The sequence below is a fragment of the Catharus ustulatus genome, chromosome 1, assembly GCF_009819885.2.
Source record: "Catharus ustulatus isolate bCatUst1 chromosome 1, bCatUst1.pri.v2, whole genome shotgun sequence".
NCBI lineage: Eukaryota > Metazoa > Chordata > Aves > Passeriformes > Turdidae > Catharus > Catharus ustulatus.
In genome coordinates, this window is record NC_046221.1 from 128,894,523 (window position 1) to 128,912,244 (window position 17,722).

The window sequence follows — 17,722 nt, forward strand, 5'->3', positions numbered from 1 at the left end:
TCACAGAACAACACACTTCACATGCACAGGCCAAGCAACAAATCCTTAGACAGCTGATCTGCTATGACCAGTGCTTTTACAGATGACATGTTGAAGTACTTAAAATAACTATGAAATGTTTTTCCTTTCATCTTTTGTCCATGTATGCATTTCTCGGCTGTATTTTGGGAGGAAAGGAAACTAATCCTAATTTGGGTAGGGTATACTACAAGTACGTTTTGGGGTTAGTAACAGGACCAAAACTATATCGCCAAATATGCAGCTGCTGTCTTCAGCTGGGGAATAATTTTGGTTATATGTGTTCTCATTTCATCAGTGGATCATTTGTACTTCCGAGCCCTCACTTCTGCTTTAGCCTGGCAGGATTTTTAATCAGAAAAACAAACATGGTGAACATGATTCATGCTCTCACACATTCACTATAGGTATGTTAATGACATCGTCCAAGATGATGATGTGCTCCACACCCTCTATTTACAGAACCAGAGGACGTGCTTTTTCTGAGGAAAGAAATGCTAGAACCCCCGACATAAGTCAGGTGGAGCAAACTGGAAGGAGATCCTGGGTATCACACTATTACTTAGCCATCTCTCTGTGGCGTGAAAGGGTCAAGATGGGGGGTGGAGTGGGATCGGGGGGTAATGAAGAATTCAGGCAGCGCCAAACCTTTCGGCTGCCCATCATGCTCCCTGTGGTACGTGGGACGCCTCGCGTGCGGCATCTGGCACAAGCTGGCAGGATTTTGCCCACTTTCTGACTCTTAGGCTGCGGCTGGGAGCTGCTCCCGTGCTCCCGCCGCGGGGGCGGTATCGGCGGGCGGCGGGCAGCAGGTGCCGGGCGGCGGGCAGCGCGACCCGGCGCCGCTAGGTGGCACGGCTGGGTCTCGCACGGCTCTCCCGTACCTGCGGCGCTGCCCTGCCCTGCCCGGCTCGGCTCGGCCCGGCCCGGCACACCCCGCCGCCGCAGCCCCCCCGCTCCGTCAGACAGAGCGGGGCAGCGGGAACCCCCGCGCCCCCCGCCTCCCTCCGCTGCTAATGAGGGGAACGGCCGAGGGAAGGAGGCGCAAATCATCTTAAAAGAGAGGCAGAAAATGACCGCGGGCAGCCGCCACGAGGCGGGTTTTGTTCGGCCGCTCTGGCAGTAAACTCGTGTAATCTGCAGTCATTAGCATAATCTTCAAAGATCTTTAGGGGGATAATCTTTAAAATGCCTGGGGTGCTCGCTTGTGAGGCTCCTAAATAGGATATCGTCGGAGGGCTGGCGATACCCTTTGAGGTGTCTTTCTTGGGATTCGAGGGGTTCCTCTCCGCCTTCTGCTGTGGCGGACAATAATGTGATCTCCGCCTGGATGGGGGTCAGGAGAGCACTGCGGCGCTGAACACTCAGACCTACTCTCTGGCGGGCTTTTAATTTACGAGGGGGAAAGGCATATATTTTCCCTCGAAGTTTACTTTTCGTCAAGGGTAATTATCTCACTTGCATTTGAACTCTTCGGGGGACTAGAATGAGTTTCCAAGCATTCGATTCCCCTGCCTGAAATCTATAGTTCTTTTGTGTGAACCTCCAGAGCTCTGGAAATGAACAACCCAACCCGCGGTTTGCAGAAATGTTCATTGCAGCGAAGGGCGTGTTCGGAGAACACAAACAGCACCCACAGATAGTTGCCAAGGGCACCTAATACATCTTTGCATTACACCTTGAAACAGTTTGCCCATATCTCCGAGTTTTTATTGCACGAATCATAAATGATTGTAAAGTCTGCAAATCTTTCATGAAATCCTAGCAATTAATAGTTTAGCCAGGGAAACTCTAAAGAAACCAGTCTCTAATGCAGCCCTTGAAATCGGTTCACAGCCGCGTGGTGCCGGCGTAATCTGACGACTCAGAGTTTTAAGGGGTTTACGGCTTTTCTTTTTCTTTTGAACAATACACTTTCACTGTTTTTCGAAGCCACCAAACGCAGAAACCTAGTTAGTACAGACTGCCAGGTGCTCTCTGATCAGAGGGAGGGGGAAAGGGCTCTGCAGAAGTCAGCTTGAACGCTCGATACCAGAACCTGTAAAATTAGACCGCGTTTCCCATTTATGGTTTCAGGTAACCACATAAAACTATCTGTGTCTTTAAACCGGTTTGGTCCTGATCGTTTCCTGTATTGCACTTTTAAAGGCAGAAGAACCCCGTGACCTCAAGTGACTGTAGTTCCCGGCAGCCGTTTAGATGGTTTTTGAAGGCACGTTGGGGTCCTTTATCAATTATTCGTGATAACAAAGGAAAGGCGCTTGCCTTAAGATGGGAAAGTTTTTCAAGGGAAGCTCCTGCGAGGAGAGAAGTGCCTAGTTCCCCATAAATGATTTACGAAGGATGGATCAGTAACAGGGAAAAAAGCAGCCCAGGGGAGGGAGAGAGGGCACACAAACAGTTGCTTCACCCGCAGGTTAATGATACCGGAACGAAGCGAGAGGAGACCGGGCGGGTTGCCGCGATGGGCGGCCGCCCGTTCCCGACCCCAGCCCCTGCCCCGCCGCCCGCAGAGGCAGCTTCGCCAGATCCCCTTGTGTTCTCCCCGAATAAACTGCCTGGCGAGGGGTTGACAAACCCTGCTGGGAGCAGGTCGGGAAGGGCAGACCCTCGCAGATGTTGCCCTGCGGGAGCGTGCCGGGCTGCTCGCCCGGCCCGGGCTGGCCCCGCTGGAACGAGAGGGCTAAGCCGGCGGCCGCAGCCCGGCGGGCAGCCGCCCAGCAGGTGTCTGCGGACACAGCCAGAGGCAGCCAAGTGATTAGAGGGGCTTCTTCTAAATGGCACAGGGATCATACTGTCTGGGACTTTTCCCTTGAGGTCAACGCCTGGAAATATTCGTTATATCCGCTGTAAAAGGCTTCGTGGGTTTTCTCCCCTCGGCACCATCTCCCAGCCCTGCTCCCTGGGGTGTAGTTAGGGAGAAATGCGGAGAGCAAAAGGGGCATCTCCTGCCTCCGATGGCCCAGCTGGTGCTTTCGGAGATCCGAGGCAGAGGGATCTGGCCGCTGCCCGAGTGTCCTGGTGCTCCATCCTCAACAGAGGGCGGGAGGACTGGAGGTGACGGGAGCCCCCACTCTAGAGGGAAGCGGGAAGGGCTCCCGGCCATGGGCGTTGGGGCAGTTTACAGCTACCACGGCTCTTAGGGCAGTCGCAGGATTTCACCGTGGACGTGACACTTGAAAATGCTGCTTCAGGGACAGCACTGGCGGCGAGGTGACCACCAAGAGACTCTGTGCCGCACCCCACTTTCCTCCAAAATGCTGGCAACTATAAGAGACAACCACTTCATAAAAAACATTTAAGGAAACACTGAAGTCAAAATGAAAACCACTAGTTACATTAAGGTTAAATCAAATGTGGCCTTATGTGATGAGAAATACCTGCGAATATTCCCCTCACAGGAAAGAAATTCCATTTACTCTTCTGCAAGCTATTTGCTTTTGGTACAAAGCGGTACCTTTCCCGCAGAAAGAAAATAATAACGTTTGTATACGCTGAAGGGAATGGAATCAAAACGCCTTGACACCCTCCTCCACCCCCTCACCCCCATATCAAATCTACCCGCATCTGGATGTAAGTGTAGGAATACAGTTGCCTCAGATGACCACATGGCTTTAGCGTGTTAACTTTTTCTAATTAAGACAGCAAAGAAACTCCGACACATCCTCTTTATTCATGTAAGAAAACTGGTTATTAGCCCACGGCATATGCCCGAGATTCTCTGAAGAGAGGTAAAAAACAACCCTCACGTAAGTGACAGTCACTTTTTAAGCCGGCTATTTGTGCCTGCGGATTGCTCCGAGGCGCGCCGAAGCCAGCAGCAGTAACGTTTATTTCACTGTCAGGGCTGCCCTTGCCTGCAGTATTTTATCTGCGGCAGGAGATGGGCAAGAACTCCTCAGAAACAAGTCTTCCTCGGCCACTTTTATTGGCCTTTTAAAAACCGCCTTTGAAATAACACCGGAGGGCTTCGGATGTATTTACACCTTCCTTGCGGCTATCTGGACAATTATTTCCAGTGATTATTAATGTTTTGTAATAGGGGGGAATTGTCAAGCAAAATTCTCTTTGTTCCCTTCAAGGGACAATCGAAAGCCCTTAGAAACTGGATCCAGAGTTTTCACGGGCAAATTCTGGAAATGAGGAATTGGCCATCTTAACGAGATCCAACAGCATGGCAAGGTACCGACGGTAAGAAAGTAGAGGAAACCCGCTGATCTGCTCGCTGGGGAAACCAATCAATCACCGGCCGCTTTCAGAGACTGGAGGAAGAGAACATTTTTCATATTTTTTTTCCAACCTCCTTCCTGTGTAGAGCCCGTGCAGTCCCTCTCCCGTGAGAGCGTCGTTAAATCACTGACACGGGTGTGCGGGTACGGATGTCAGGCGTGTTCGCGCACCCACGACGAGGCAGCCCCTTCTTATGGGGAGTTTTTGTCATTCTTACATGGGAACCTGTGCCAAATATCCACCCTTCATGCGACCGAGGAGGCCCCCCCGGATGACAAGACACCATCCTTCCTTGAATTATTTCCCTTCTTCCTGATGCCTCTGTGGGTGTGAGCGGGTAGTATCATAAGCAAGGCGTTAATTATTGTTTCGAGTCTGTGAATGTTCAATGTCTGAAAAAAAGGCAATTATTATTTTATAAACACTTCCTCGTGTCACGACCTTCCCAGCTCTAAGAGGCCGGCGAAGCGTCCCTAGCGCAGGGAACCCAAAGTTTGCAGTGGATCCCCGTGTTTGATCCAATTTCTTTACATAGCCAAGCACCGAGATAAAAAGAGGGGGCTTCTTTCCTCCCGTGACAGCTTCTGGGGAGACAAGAGAGCGACACGGGGACGGGAACATTAGAGGTCGGGGTACCCGCAAATGTGTGGCTACCCAGCACGGCGGGGAGCTGAGGGCCGCGGGCGGGTGCGGCGGGACGGCCCCGCGGCCACGGGTCGGTTCGCTCGGGCCCTGCGGAGCGCTGGGCTCGCCGACCGGGGCAGAGCAGGGCGGCCCAGGGGACATTTCCCCGCCCTCGTCACAGAGGCAAGGGTGACTGGCGGGGTACAGCCGCGTGAGCGGGGCACTGGCCGCTTCCCGACCTGGCGGCCGGGGGCGCTGCCGCGGAGCCGGCCGAGGGCACCGTGGCTGGGGCCCAAGGCCCGTCACAGCGCCGCGGCTCCCGCCGGCCGCGCCCGGGCCCTGAGGGGAGCGGCGGGCCCGCCCGCCGGCGGGGCGCGGGCTGCGCAGGCCAGTGGCTGGCGACGGCGGCTGCAGCTTTCAGTTTTCATTGAGGCTGCTGGTTACTGTTTAACGTCCCCACCCACGTTTAGTTTGTTTAGTAAATCGATCTGATGTTGGGACTGAGGCTGCTGCCCTGTCGCCATTGAGCAAAGTTAATTCACTCTCACACATACTCTCTCTCCTCCTCCTTTCTCCTCTTTTCTCGCTTCAGCATGTGGTGAGGACGGTGTCACCGCACCAAACAAGTCGCGCAGCCCAGCGCCGGGACGTCCGCGGGGAGCCGGGGGGTGCGGGGGAGGCAGGAGGCCCGGGGGATGCCGCCGGCCTGAGCTGCGACCGCGCCGTCGGAGGCCGAGGGACGGGGCGGCCCCGCCGGTAAGTTCCCGGGGGCCGGCGGCCGCCCATGACACAGCCCCGCGCCGCCCGCCGCGCCGGAGGGCCGACGTGCCCGGCGGCACAGCTGCTGGCCAAACGGACAGCAGCCGGTTTGGGGGGGATTCTGTGTTATTCTTTTTTAATTATTACAATTATTTAAATTTTTTTTTCCCTAAGTCGCCTGGTCACGTGTCCCAGTTATCGGCTCCAGGGGCGTTGCGGGGAAAGGCGCCGCACTGGGTGCAGCGGGGCGGGGTGTGTGTGCGTGTCCCTGGGAGTGCGTGTCCGTGTGTGCGTGTCCGTGTTTGCGCGGCCGTGTGTCCGTGTGTGCGCGGCCGTGTGTCCGTGTGTGCGCGTCCCGGCCGCACGGCTGCCTGGCGCTGTGCTGGCATTTGCGGCTCCTCAGCAGCCCAAGTCACGGCTTTGCACCGGGTTTAGGAACATTTTCTAAAGGCTTTTTTGGTTTTGCCTCCCTTATTGATTTCTCCGCTCCCGCCCTCACGGTCACCTGTGCAACAGATGAATTGTTATTGTAGAGCATGTAGATATGTGCTAGTAGTAGCACTTGGCCAGTGCTGGATGCCTTGTTGGAGAATCCCAAAATACTTAGGAGGGAAAATAATTCAAAGACAAAAATTCAAAGTGAAACAAGCAAAGCAATCCAAGGGCGAGTTTTGCAGGTGGACCCAGCTTTTACGGTGCTGCAGGTGCACTGTTTACAGGGCATCTTTGATGAAAACCAACTTTCAGATGTTACACTTGTGAGTTGAACATCTGTTCCTGTACCCTGAAATGGGCAATACAGTCAAGCGTTTTGGAAACTAGATAGCAGACTGCAATGGTATCAGTATCATAAAATGACTTCACACATTTTTAACAGTGAATCCTATTCCATAGTATACTATGGCTGTGTTAAATTGGGCCTTCCTTTGTGTAGGCCTTATAAAGTGCAGCACATGCTTTGATTTACTGTGATTTCTCATCCATATTACAAAGAAAGTGGAGTAATTTAACATAGCATCTCTGTTAATTGATGCTGAGTTCATGAAAACCGAGCTAGTTACTATGCTACACAGCTTTCAAACCCCAAATCTCTTGTGTGCTGAAGAAAACTATAAAGTGCTATGTAATTTCCCATATTCCTTAAGAAGTTCTTATATCTTATGTAGGAATAATATTAAACATTTATATATATGCAGGTGTTTTTCAAATATGGTGAACAGTATTTTTGTCATTTGTTTTCCTCTTTCTTTTTCATTGTCATATGGTAAGGGGAAAGGGGACAAAATGCTTAATGGTAGTTCAGTTCACACTTCTCATTAACCTTCAGCTTCTGAAATATTCAGAGTAAAAAAGAATTTTGAAAGTACTATTTTCATTGTGCAGTACTCTGTGTCCTGTACTCCTCTCTCCTACCGAAAGACACCTAAATTTAGATTTAGGCTACCTAAATCTCGCTTCATATATGTATTAAAAAACCCCCAGACAAACAGGTGTAGGATAGGATCAGGATGCTGTTATCTTGTTCATTGTGTTACCTTTGATTTTTGCAACTCACACACTTGGACTCTTTTCCTGGAAAACAAACTTGTGTTTCCTTAACAAAAAGCGAAAGTTTCTCTGCAACTTGCCTCATATAACAAGAGGAATATCTCTTCCAAAAATTTTAGTACATAGTAGCAGAAGTTTAAAACTAGAGCAATGCAGAGGTCCAGACTGCATTTCCAAGATGGCTATCGTAAGTACTCCTAGGCAGCATATTGGGAAAAGCTTCAGGTGGCATGGAGCTACTGTTGCCCTCCATCCTGCCTCCTACCGTGGAGGTACAATGAGGAAAATGGTTTTTTTGTGGCCTAGCTATAAGGGCCAGTTCCTTGGATAGTCAAGTGGTATTTACTTCTAATTTGTGCACAGAATTAAAGTATTGCTAAGCCAATTCCCTAACAGAAGTGTCCTTGTATAAGCACAGCATTGCTTCTCCCTTCACTCAAGACAATGGCCCAGTACTGTCTGCCCAAGTTTGAATTTCTGAATCAAATCCTGTTTGATTCTGCTGAGTTTCCCAAAACCTACAGTAGTACAAGAACATAACTCATTCCTTAAGTTCAACATGGCTTCAGTTTCAAACTTCATGGCAGACCTTATGTCATGGGCATATGGACTCCATACTACAAGAGACTGCCCGTCTGTTAAGCCTGTGATGGAAAAATGGGGTCTAGAATGTTATCTAGTGTTATCTGCAGATCTGCATCATGTACATCAATTACTACTGGTTATGAGAAAGAAAACAATCCTTTAAACAATTTAATTCTTGGCAGGTCAATAACTAAAAAACACTTCCTGAAAAAAATGCGATTCAAAACTAGCAGTATGGCAACCCATATGATGGAAAAAACATCAGCTTTTTGTTTGTTTTTGGTTCATTTGGGAATTTAGTGTATTATAACAAACAATAATTCATGACTGATTTGAGACTGCATCATTGGTACAAGGATGTTCTGAACTGAGCAGATTGTGCTTTTACATCTGCTGAATAGTAGAGGCAATGTACTCCATGTCTTAATTGATAAATGGACTATTTCAGTTCGGGGATCTCTGCCTCACTTCTCAGTGGTTTCAAAGACCGATCTCTTGCTTTTGAGCTTTGGAATATTCTCTGATTTATTCGTTTCAGCTTTTTAATTTTTTTTTCATTTAATGAAGTTGTTTAGCTCTTCAGAAGTTCTCCATTTCTGTGTTTGAGAATTAATATTAAACCTGAAAATCAGTGTGACTGTGTTGTGTTAGGGGGACAGGAGGTATGTCATACTGGGTTTTATTTGAGGTTTTATTTGTCTAGTAAGTAGTTACCTGTTGTACATGGTAGTATATTCTATAATAAAATTAAATTTTTCAGTGAAAGTATTGATGCAACATAAAAGAATATAAGATTGAGGGAAAGCATGGCTCTTAGGTTTTAATGTATCTTAATGAATGATGCATTATATACATATCATGATGAGAAAATAAGGAAAATGCATTTCTAACAGATTAAGATGTTTGAATGTCTTGCAACAGCTTTGATTGAATCAAATATTTTTCATTTCAAATTCTCAATTTTAAAACAGCACACCCTAAAAAATCAGGTCAGAATGGTGTGTGTAATGTCAGAACTGAGATCTATCAAACTGAAAGGCTCCAACAACATTTTCAAACCTTTCTCAATTGTCAATTTAAGTTAATTGAAAATGAAAGGTCTCGCTTTCAGGATTGGGCCATTTAAATAGAAGCCTGCTGCTTTCATTTTGTAGAAGGGCAATCTCCCTCCACATACGTGTTTTTAAAAGGTTCATTCATAATTCTCCCTTCACACTTCTATTGGAAATGACAGAATTCATTATTTTGAGTTCTTGAACTATTTTTCTGCAACTTGGGTGATGAATTGTATGAGATCTAGCTCATAACGTGGCACGGCAACCCACAAGATTTAAAATTCTCAAGGCTCGATTTGTCTCTTTCTGGCATTCGGCTGGCACAGGCGAGGGAAGCTTCCATGTGCATCTTCTGCCTCTTATAGAGCAGGAGGTTGGGATTTTTTTTTATTTAATACTGATCAAGGAAAAAAACTCGCACCCTTGCTCGGTAATTCACTAGAGGTATCCAGGCAACAAGGACATACATTACAGTCAGCAGTATACAAGGTACTGTGAGAATTTTCCTTGCCTCCTGTTTATCTGGGAATCCAACTGCAATAGACCTATACAAACAGCACTGATTCCACTGTCTATTTCTAACATGTACTTTGTCTGTAGACTTCTGGGGTTTTTATTTATATTTAGCTCTCTGAGAGAAAATTATTTCTTGGTGTGCATCTGTTTTTGCCTAAATAAAAGAATTCGGCTCAGGTGGGAGAGGGGGACAGAGACTCCATGAAATGACAAATACATCTCAGCTTGCAATTGATGGTGCATCTGTGGAAATCTTGCAATCAGGATCCTCTTTCTGAGGGTAATTTTTGTCTGAGATTGCTAGGCTACACCAGCCTGGGTTGAACTCGGTGGAGACAGTAGCAATGTCACCAGTTACTTGCTAACCAAAATAGGTCTCGCTGGCAGAGTCATGGTGATTGAATTTCCCTTTTTCTTTGTTAAATAGGCATATTTTCACTAACTGCAAGGCAATACCAGACATTATGGTAGATGACAAAACTGCCTCAGTAAAGGTCTGGGCACTACTCAGAGACAGTAGACAGAAAAGAGACGGTGAGATGGTGACCATACTGTGATTGCACATTAATACTCAATCCTTGTCCTCTCTTGGTCCCTAACCAGGTGTTGGCTTGTACCTGCTGTTGCAGTTACAAGGATAAAATTATGATTTCGGAAATGGATAGGATTTTGTGCACCAAATTATTAAATACTTCAACTGCTTACTACTGCCTACTCCCAACTGCTAAACAAGTTGAAAACAATCTTTTCTGCTGGACTGTTTGGTAGGCATGGAGTGGTCCTATGAGGTGGGATAGAGATCTCATACATTGGCTGCATGGCGAGTTTTACATGGTTTCTGGGCAGTTAGCCTTTGATTAATGTTTCCTCTCTGCTCCTCACAAAAATGGAAGTAGGTTTTATACTTACAAAGGAAAAAGCAATGCAGAGCTTTTACTGCTAATTCTGATTTTGGTGCTAGGCACTATCTGCATAATAAGTATGCATTATCCTTATGTAATATTTCTTGCCTTTTGGAAGAGCAGTGATATTTCTGGCTTTCATCTCCAAATCCAAAGCATTTCCAAAAGATTTACATTTTTAAAGAGACTGTAATGTCTTCCAACCCTCTTGTCTCTGGTGATGTTTTAGAGTGTCTTACCCTATATTATTGCTTTTATCTTTTTTTTTTTTTTTTGGTCTTTTTATCTGACTATCTGAGCTTCATTAACTATACTATTATTGAACATGCAATTTTAACCAGGGTTTTAGGGAGACTTAGGGACAATGCTTTTTAATTTACTTTATTTTAGAAGTGCCAGAACTTAGGTAGACATAAGTTTAAGGTAAAACTTTACATTTGATCATAGGAATATGAATGACTTTGACATGATAGTAAGAAGGAATGAATGCAAAGAAAGGCAGTCAGATTTTTATGAGATTTATATTATGCTAATTTCAGACTTTTCTAGAAAAGTTACCACAATACAAACTAGTCCCTTTAAGGGTTTGATTCTGACACCCAATCTTGTGTGGAAAAGTAGATCATTATGCCAGCAGCAAAACACTATCTTCAAAAATAAAGATTAAAAAAAAAAAGTAAAAAAATTAAATAAAAGGAAGTTTGGTTTGGAATTTCCCCAAAAGAGCAAAAAGTAGCTTCAGGACTAGCAGGAAGAAGTTTAAGTTGAAAAAATGCAAAATTCATTAAGTTAGTTTCAGGTGTAATTTATTAGGGCAGTGAATGGATTTTGTTTATTTGTTTATTATGGGGGTTTTTTTTAGTTTAAAATGAATAAAGATGAAAAGAACTTACCTAAATAAAAACCACTTTACGGGATCTGTATCTCCTTAACTGTAGTCATGTAGCATTCAGAGTAAAACCAAAGTAGTATGAACCAAACCCCCAGTGTCCTGGACTTCATCATGTGTACTACATATAAAAATGTGGGTGCATTCTGTACTCCAGGGAACACAAGACTAGTTTGAGCTTTTGGGTTAATTTAAAGTCCATCTTGGCCAGAATTTTCAGGTTTCATTCAGACGCCTTTGTTCGCACGTATGTAAGAGCTGAGAAGAAAGCGTACACGTTCCCTGGCGCAGCCTGATGCATTTTGCTTCCATTTTCTGTCTTGGCCGAAACAACGAAGGCAGTGTAAGGCATTAACACTGCTTGCTTCTCCACTTAAGCTCTCACCTGTCCTAAAGGTGATCATCCCTGTAACAAAGGTGCCGGCATTAATACAGTGCTTGGGCCCAGTGGAGGTGGTTGCTTAAATGGCCAAATACAGACAGACGTGCGTTGATCAAGTGAATGTTGAACTTACACAGCTGAGGTCTGCGTGCGTGCGCTGGAACCGCTGAAAGGAAGAGTCAGTCAACAAAATCCATAATTTCTTCTCTTGCTGAAAAGAGAAGATATATATTGGTAGATATATAATGGCAGGGGCATTTGCCTGCTCAAAAAATTATGGAGGACAACTCATTTCACATGCTTAACATGTTGTTGATTAGGACTAAACAGAAGAACAAGCAGCTCCACTAATGTAATCTTTCTGGTATCAAGTCTATAAAGATCTTTTAAATAATGGAGCAAAAGTTGAAAACTTTCAATTCCATTGGCTTTTATTTCAAGGGCAAGGAAATGTTAAGCAGTTTGCATTTTCTGGATGAGAAAGGGATTTAAATGTTAACATAAATTTTACCATGAGTTTTGTTAGTGCAGAATTTAGTAGTGGAGTTTTTATCTTATTTTAATCTAGTAGGTCAAGTAATTTATTTCCCAAGATGAATTTGAAGCTGAAAGAGGGCAGAAAATGAAAGACATTCTCAATGATAATTCCCAAGATTCTGTGGTTGCAGAGAGCATAAAGGACTATTCTGAAATTAAGATACATGTATGAATTGCAAAAACCTTGGTAGAAAATGAGCACAGTTTTGAATGGCCTGAAGAAAATATCTATGAGACTGCAGCAAATGTTTTAACCCTTTATGATCAGTGGTCTTATGCATCTTGTAGCTTTGAATTTGTAGGTCAGAACTCTTGCTTTCTCTAAAAGGATGAAAACTAGCATTGTGAGCAGTCCAAGCAAACAAAGTGCTTGTTAAACCTTAGCCATATAATGAAGGTCATGAAGGGAAATTCTCTTGCTATGTAAGTATTTTATTAGCGGACAAAGTGACATAGCTAAATAGTTGTAGGAAAGCTGCTGTTTAGAACTTAACTGCTTATCAAACATGGAAAGGCAGCATGGAAGTTCCTATGAAAACAGCTTTTTCTGGCTTTTCTGGTAATTTATGGAAGTCAAAGTAATAGATTTGTATTTTTCAGTTTAAAAGCTCTGTTCTTCCTCAAGTTCATCTGGAAGCAGAAACTTTGGGGAACATGGTTTAGAAATCTGGAAAATGGATTGTGTGGTGCATTCTCCACAAAGGATGCATCTGCTTGCCACAAGTGCAGCTTCTAATCCTGGAAAATCAAAGATACTACATTGCTCTTAGCTAGGTAAAGAATTCAACGTGTCCTGTAATCCTTGATAAGTCAAAAGATTTTTTTTTTCAGATATGAAGAAAAATCTATGGTTTGCTAGTGGTTCTTATTTGCAGGACTGCCTTTATTTCAGCTGCTGTGCTTTCCTGTTTACATTTTGGAATTGGCCAGCCAAAGACCACAAATATCCTCATCTTTGCTTCTTTCTCTGTTTCCTGATCCTAAAGTCATTGAGTTCAGATTTCTGCATCATTTTTTTGGGCCCGGTGTTGGCTTTTTGTGGTGACCCTGGCCCTAGAGTCAGTGTAGTTACCAGAGCTGCAAGACGTGCTTGTATATCTACAAGGGTATCTTTGTGATGGGAATGCTGGGAATTACTTATAGCATATGTCTTTACATTTTAGATAGATAGATAGATAGATAGATAGATAGATAGATAGATAGATAGATAGATAGATAAATAGATAGATAGCCTTAGGAGATATACATGTATTTTCAAAATCTGTGAATCATACAAGTCTGAAAGTTGCTTGCCTTCTTGCTCTGATACAAAACATGTAATTCTCTTATTAGTATGTGACATAGTTAGATTCCTGTTGAAAATCAATAACTTTCCCATAAAGCAAGTCTTACATCCTTTCTTAAATTCATTTAGAATCATTTTGTATGCCTCATTAGCCTTGTAATTTAAGAAAGAATAAAAGAAAAAGAAAACAAACCAGCCACCTAATATTAAACAGTGTATGTAATTTAATTTTTCTGACCAGGGGGGATGTTTAAGACACTAAATATATCTGCTGGTCTATAAATACCTGTTTATAGTTGAACAGAACAGTGATTCTCAAACGGTGCTCTATCAGACACTTAATGATAATACACAACGTGCTCTAGGTAGTATTATGCCACTGCTACCTTTCTTTTTTCTTTCATCTGCTACATTACTTTCATGGAAACTAAATGTACCAAATGAAATACACTCCTAAATATTCTGTGCAATCATCTATTAGAAAGTGGATGGTTAATGTGAATAAATACAGAAATTGTTTTAAAGAGAGACCCAATACTAAAGCACTGTTGACATTTAAAGCAAAAGGCATTAAGTTCCTGAAAGGAAAGCAGAAGACCACATAACACAGAAGAATATTGTTGACTTTTACGTAAAACTCAAAGTGAGTGTGTTTGAAGTGCCTTGAGAAGATTATGGTTTGAGAAAGAGTCACTAGCTTTTATGCATATTCCTTGTAGTAATCCCATGGGAATTACAACAAATTAAAGAAATGGGATGGGGCTGATGATGATTTACAGAAAAAAAACCCACCCAAACAAAGATAGGCATTATTTAAATCTCATATGTAATGAATGTGGGAAAAAATAAGAAATGCTTTGTTTATTAGTACAGTGGCACCTACTTTACCGAGCGGTAAAATGGGCCGCAACACCAAAGCAGATGCAGCTGTAGAAGACATAGTTGTAAGAAAAAAGTGCAAAGCATTTAACAGCTACTTTGTTATAAAGGTGATGCATTTTATAAATTTATATTTCTACTTATACTTACTTCCTATATGCAGTCAGTATTGAGAAATTTCGAATTAAGCAAACTCTTTGCATATTTAAATTTCTCTTTTAAGAATAGACAAAATAAAGGCAAAACCAATAAATATTTGTATCGTTTGTTGGGAGTTTTTTGTTGTGTGTGGCTTTTTTAACAGATCCTTAAATTATTATTTAAAATTTTAAAAAAAATTTAGTCATTTAAAATTTTTGAGTAGTCTCAGTCTTGACAGAACATTTTTCAGTTTGTAGGAACTTCACCTGTAACACTTTGGCATGATGTTGCACATGTAGAGAACCTTACCGTAGACTGTTACTGAAATAAAACATTAAGATTTAGTAGCTACTAAAACATTAAATTTAGTAGTTAAGAAACATTGTTGGTTATAAAGAAGGAAAGAATCCCACTCGTTTTGAATTCCCTGAGCAATTTCTTCATGCCTACTGATGCCCGTTGATTGAGCCTTGATGCCTGTTCTACCTATATTGTTACCTATGTCAAATAAAATTAATTCCAGACTTTCTACGTATATCACAAATATGTGCATTTTTATTTAAGCAAAATTGTTGATTTTTTAACCTCTATGAAGTTAAATCTTGAATTTTCCCATTATATGTATTTTCTCCCATTTTTAGTCTAGCTGTGCAGTTCCATAAGAATTGCCTCCCTGTAACAGAATGAAAAAAGTGTGTGCAAGTTATTTATAGATGTATTAATAAGTAAGAACAATGTGTAGAGGTATGTTTTTTCCATACAAGGGCCGATTGTATATGTCTTGTGCATGTATTTGGGAGTTTGTTTGGCTTGTTTTCTCTTTATTTTTCTTCATCTCTCAAGTAGCCTGCCAGCTTTTGCTAAAGGTACAAGAACAGCTGCCAGGGTGTTAAATGCAGTTTGTTGGTGGACAGTCACAGCATAAAAAATGTGACATACCATGTTCTTATTGAATTACTGTAGATTTCCAATTCTTTGGACAGAGAGGGGGTTAATCTTGGAGGAAATTTATTCTTATTATTGTAACTTACTCTTGAGTGAGGAGTAGGAATACCATTCTGTGTGCTAGGGCATATATTACAGTCTATGCATCTCTGTAGAGCTAGGACTGTAGAGCTTGGCTTTAGGGCAGAGAGAGACATAGCTGAACTAAAACCAGATGGAAGCCAAGTTGAGGAATTCGTTGAAGATGTGTATAGGGAGGTTGTAAGGCTCTGCTCTCCCACCTCAGGTTTGTAAGGGATGAAATGAAGTGACTGACCTCCAGCACCTGGTGTTGCTATGGCCAGGAAGATCACAGTTCAGAAATCAGTCACAGCAGCTAATGGGCGTGGCTGGACTTCAAGGTGGAACTATCTTTGAAAAGGGAAAGGTTTACAAAAATTTCCGTTGCTGGGTCTGGGATTCTGAGTAATCTCTTGTCTACAAAGTTTTTGGAGAAAAAGAGCACGCTCTGGCTGTGTGGCCAATTAATTTCTATATTCAGAGAATGCTTTGGGAATCAGCACACAGTTTGCAAGCAGAGGAGAAAAACTCGATTGATGCTGAAACTATGAAATATGGAATCAGTTTAGAAAGAGCACAGAGAAGGGGTAAAGAAAGAGGTGCTTGCTCTAGGCACATTTCAGGCTGTGGTGTTTTAAGCTAAGAGGAAACAGAACTTGAAATTAGGAGGCAAAGGAGAAGGAGGTATATTCATAGGTGTTAAAGTATCTTAAAAATAAGTATTACTGGATGATGTGGTGGTTGGGATTGTAGATGACTGATGACCTCACGTTGAGTGCTTAGGCAGTATTAAAGTGATGACCTGGGGGAGAAGATAGACGGCTCAGAACTGAGCCTTGTAGGAGTCCACAAGGGAAAGACTTTCTGCTTAGACAAAAACAAATATTGAGACAAGAAAAATGAGCAAAAATAGTAGCAATATATTTATGTTACAAAGACAGTAGGAGAGTTGAAGAATTAGAGAAATATGTATGTATTACAAGGCATGTATATGTATATGTATATGTATATGTATACCTGTTAGAGGCTCATTTTTAATATATTGCAATTTGTCAAATTCTTTAATTTGACATTCTACACCAAATGCACTCTTACGAGATCACTTTGGTGTAAATCTGATAAGAAAAAGGTTGAAAAGTCACCAAGAAATGCTGGCAATTTTTCATTGCAACCTAACTTTTGAAAAGCTCAAGTTGAAAAGTGAAAAATAGCTTGATTGATTACATTTCCAATTTGCAGCTGAATAAAGAATTCTAAGTACACCTTTTTAACTAAATGAATTTATTTTAATAGTCACAGAGATGCCGGAACATTGGCATCAATATACTATTACTAGTATGTCACTGCTGTCCTGGGCCATGTGGGAATATTTGCATCACTTCTGCACAGTCTGCTGTGGATCACCCTGCTGACCAAACTAAAGTTAATTAAGTTACACCAATTTAAAAATTACTGTGATAGAAGGTAAAACGAATCCCATCATTTTCATTAAACATGTTTTCATTGTGTGACACTAATTTTTTAATTCAGTCCTAACTCCCTTTGTGTGTTTACTTGATTAAAGTGATTTTATGGGCTTGCCTAGCTTGTACCTCGACAATGGAACAGTATGGATACAGACAATTTCTTGTTCTTGACTGCAGAAAGTACTTACAGCCACCATTATATGACAAAGTATTTTCTAGAGAACCTTAGTAGAGAAACCTTAATTTATTCTTTGCTCAGTCATTTTAACTCACAGGTTTGCATACAGTGGCTTAATTCCATCATGTATAAATGCCTGCTACATAAGTGTTTAATTTTTGGTGTTCTCCAGATACATGTTTGAGAAAAAAAGCTTTATAATCCAGTCCTATGAGTTACAGGTAATACAGTTTACTTGGGGAAGCTACTGTACTGTATTCTATACAAAGCTGTTAAGGTCATATCAAAAGAAGAAAAAAAATGCATAGATTGGAAATTACAAAGCTTTTAATAGGTCACAGAAAAAATGCAATAAATTTTGAAACAAAAGTAAATTTGTTTCTCTCTAAGAGTTCATTCAGCTATGAGTTCCTCTGCAGGGCAGTCCTTTGTGCTAAGGTATAGATAACATAAAGGTATTTCTTGCCTTTCTAGTCATTCAAACTGTTAAATGGCTGAGAGAAAACTCAGATGAGCACGAAGGATTTCTAGGTGTTGCTATTGCAGTAAATAATTACTATTTATGGTAATCATAGTTTAGCAGCAATAATTCCACTAAATGTACGACAGTCTGTATCCCTATTTAATTGAACGATAAAATTTCAGCTGTTTGTACTTAATTTGGAAATCACTTAAGAAGTGTATTTTAGCCAAATCAGCAATTAGCATTGACACTCTGATGTG

At 42.5% G+C, this 17,722-nt stretch overlaps 1 protein-coding gene across 1 annotated transcript in view; it reads left to right on the plus strand.

Annotated features, from left to right (window-relative positions):
• The first annotated feature begins 5,570 nt into the window (after window positions 1-5,570).
• Window positions 5,571-17,722, plus strand: part of HNF4G (hepatocyte nuclear factor 4 gamma) — a 58,959-nt gene continuing 46,807 nt past the window's right edge. Inside the window, exon 1 of the mRNA XM_033068988.1 lies at window positions 5,571-5,628. The gene's annotated coding sequence lies outside the window, so the exon portion shown is untranslated. The remainder of the gene's footprint in view (window positions 5,629-17,722) is intronic.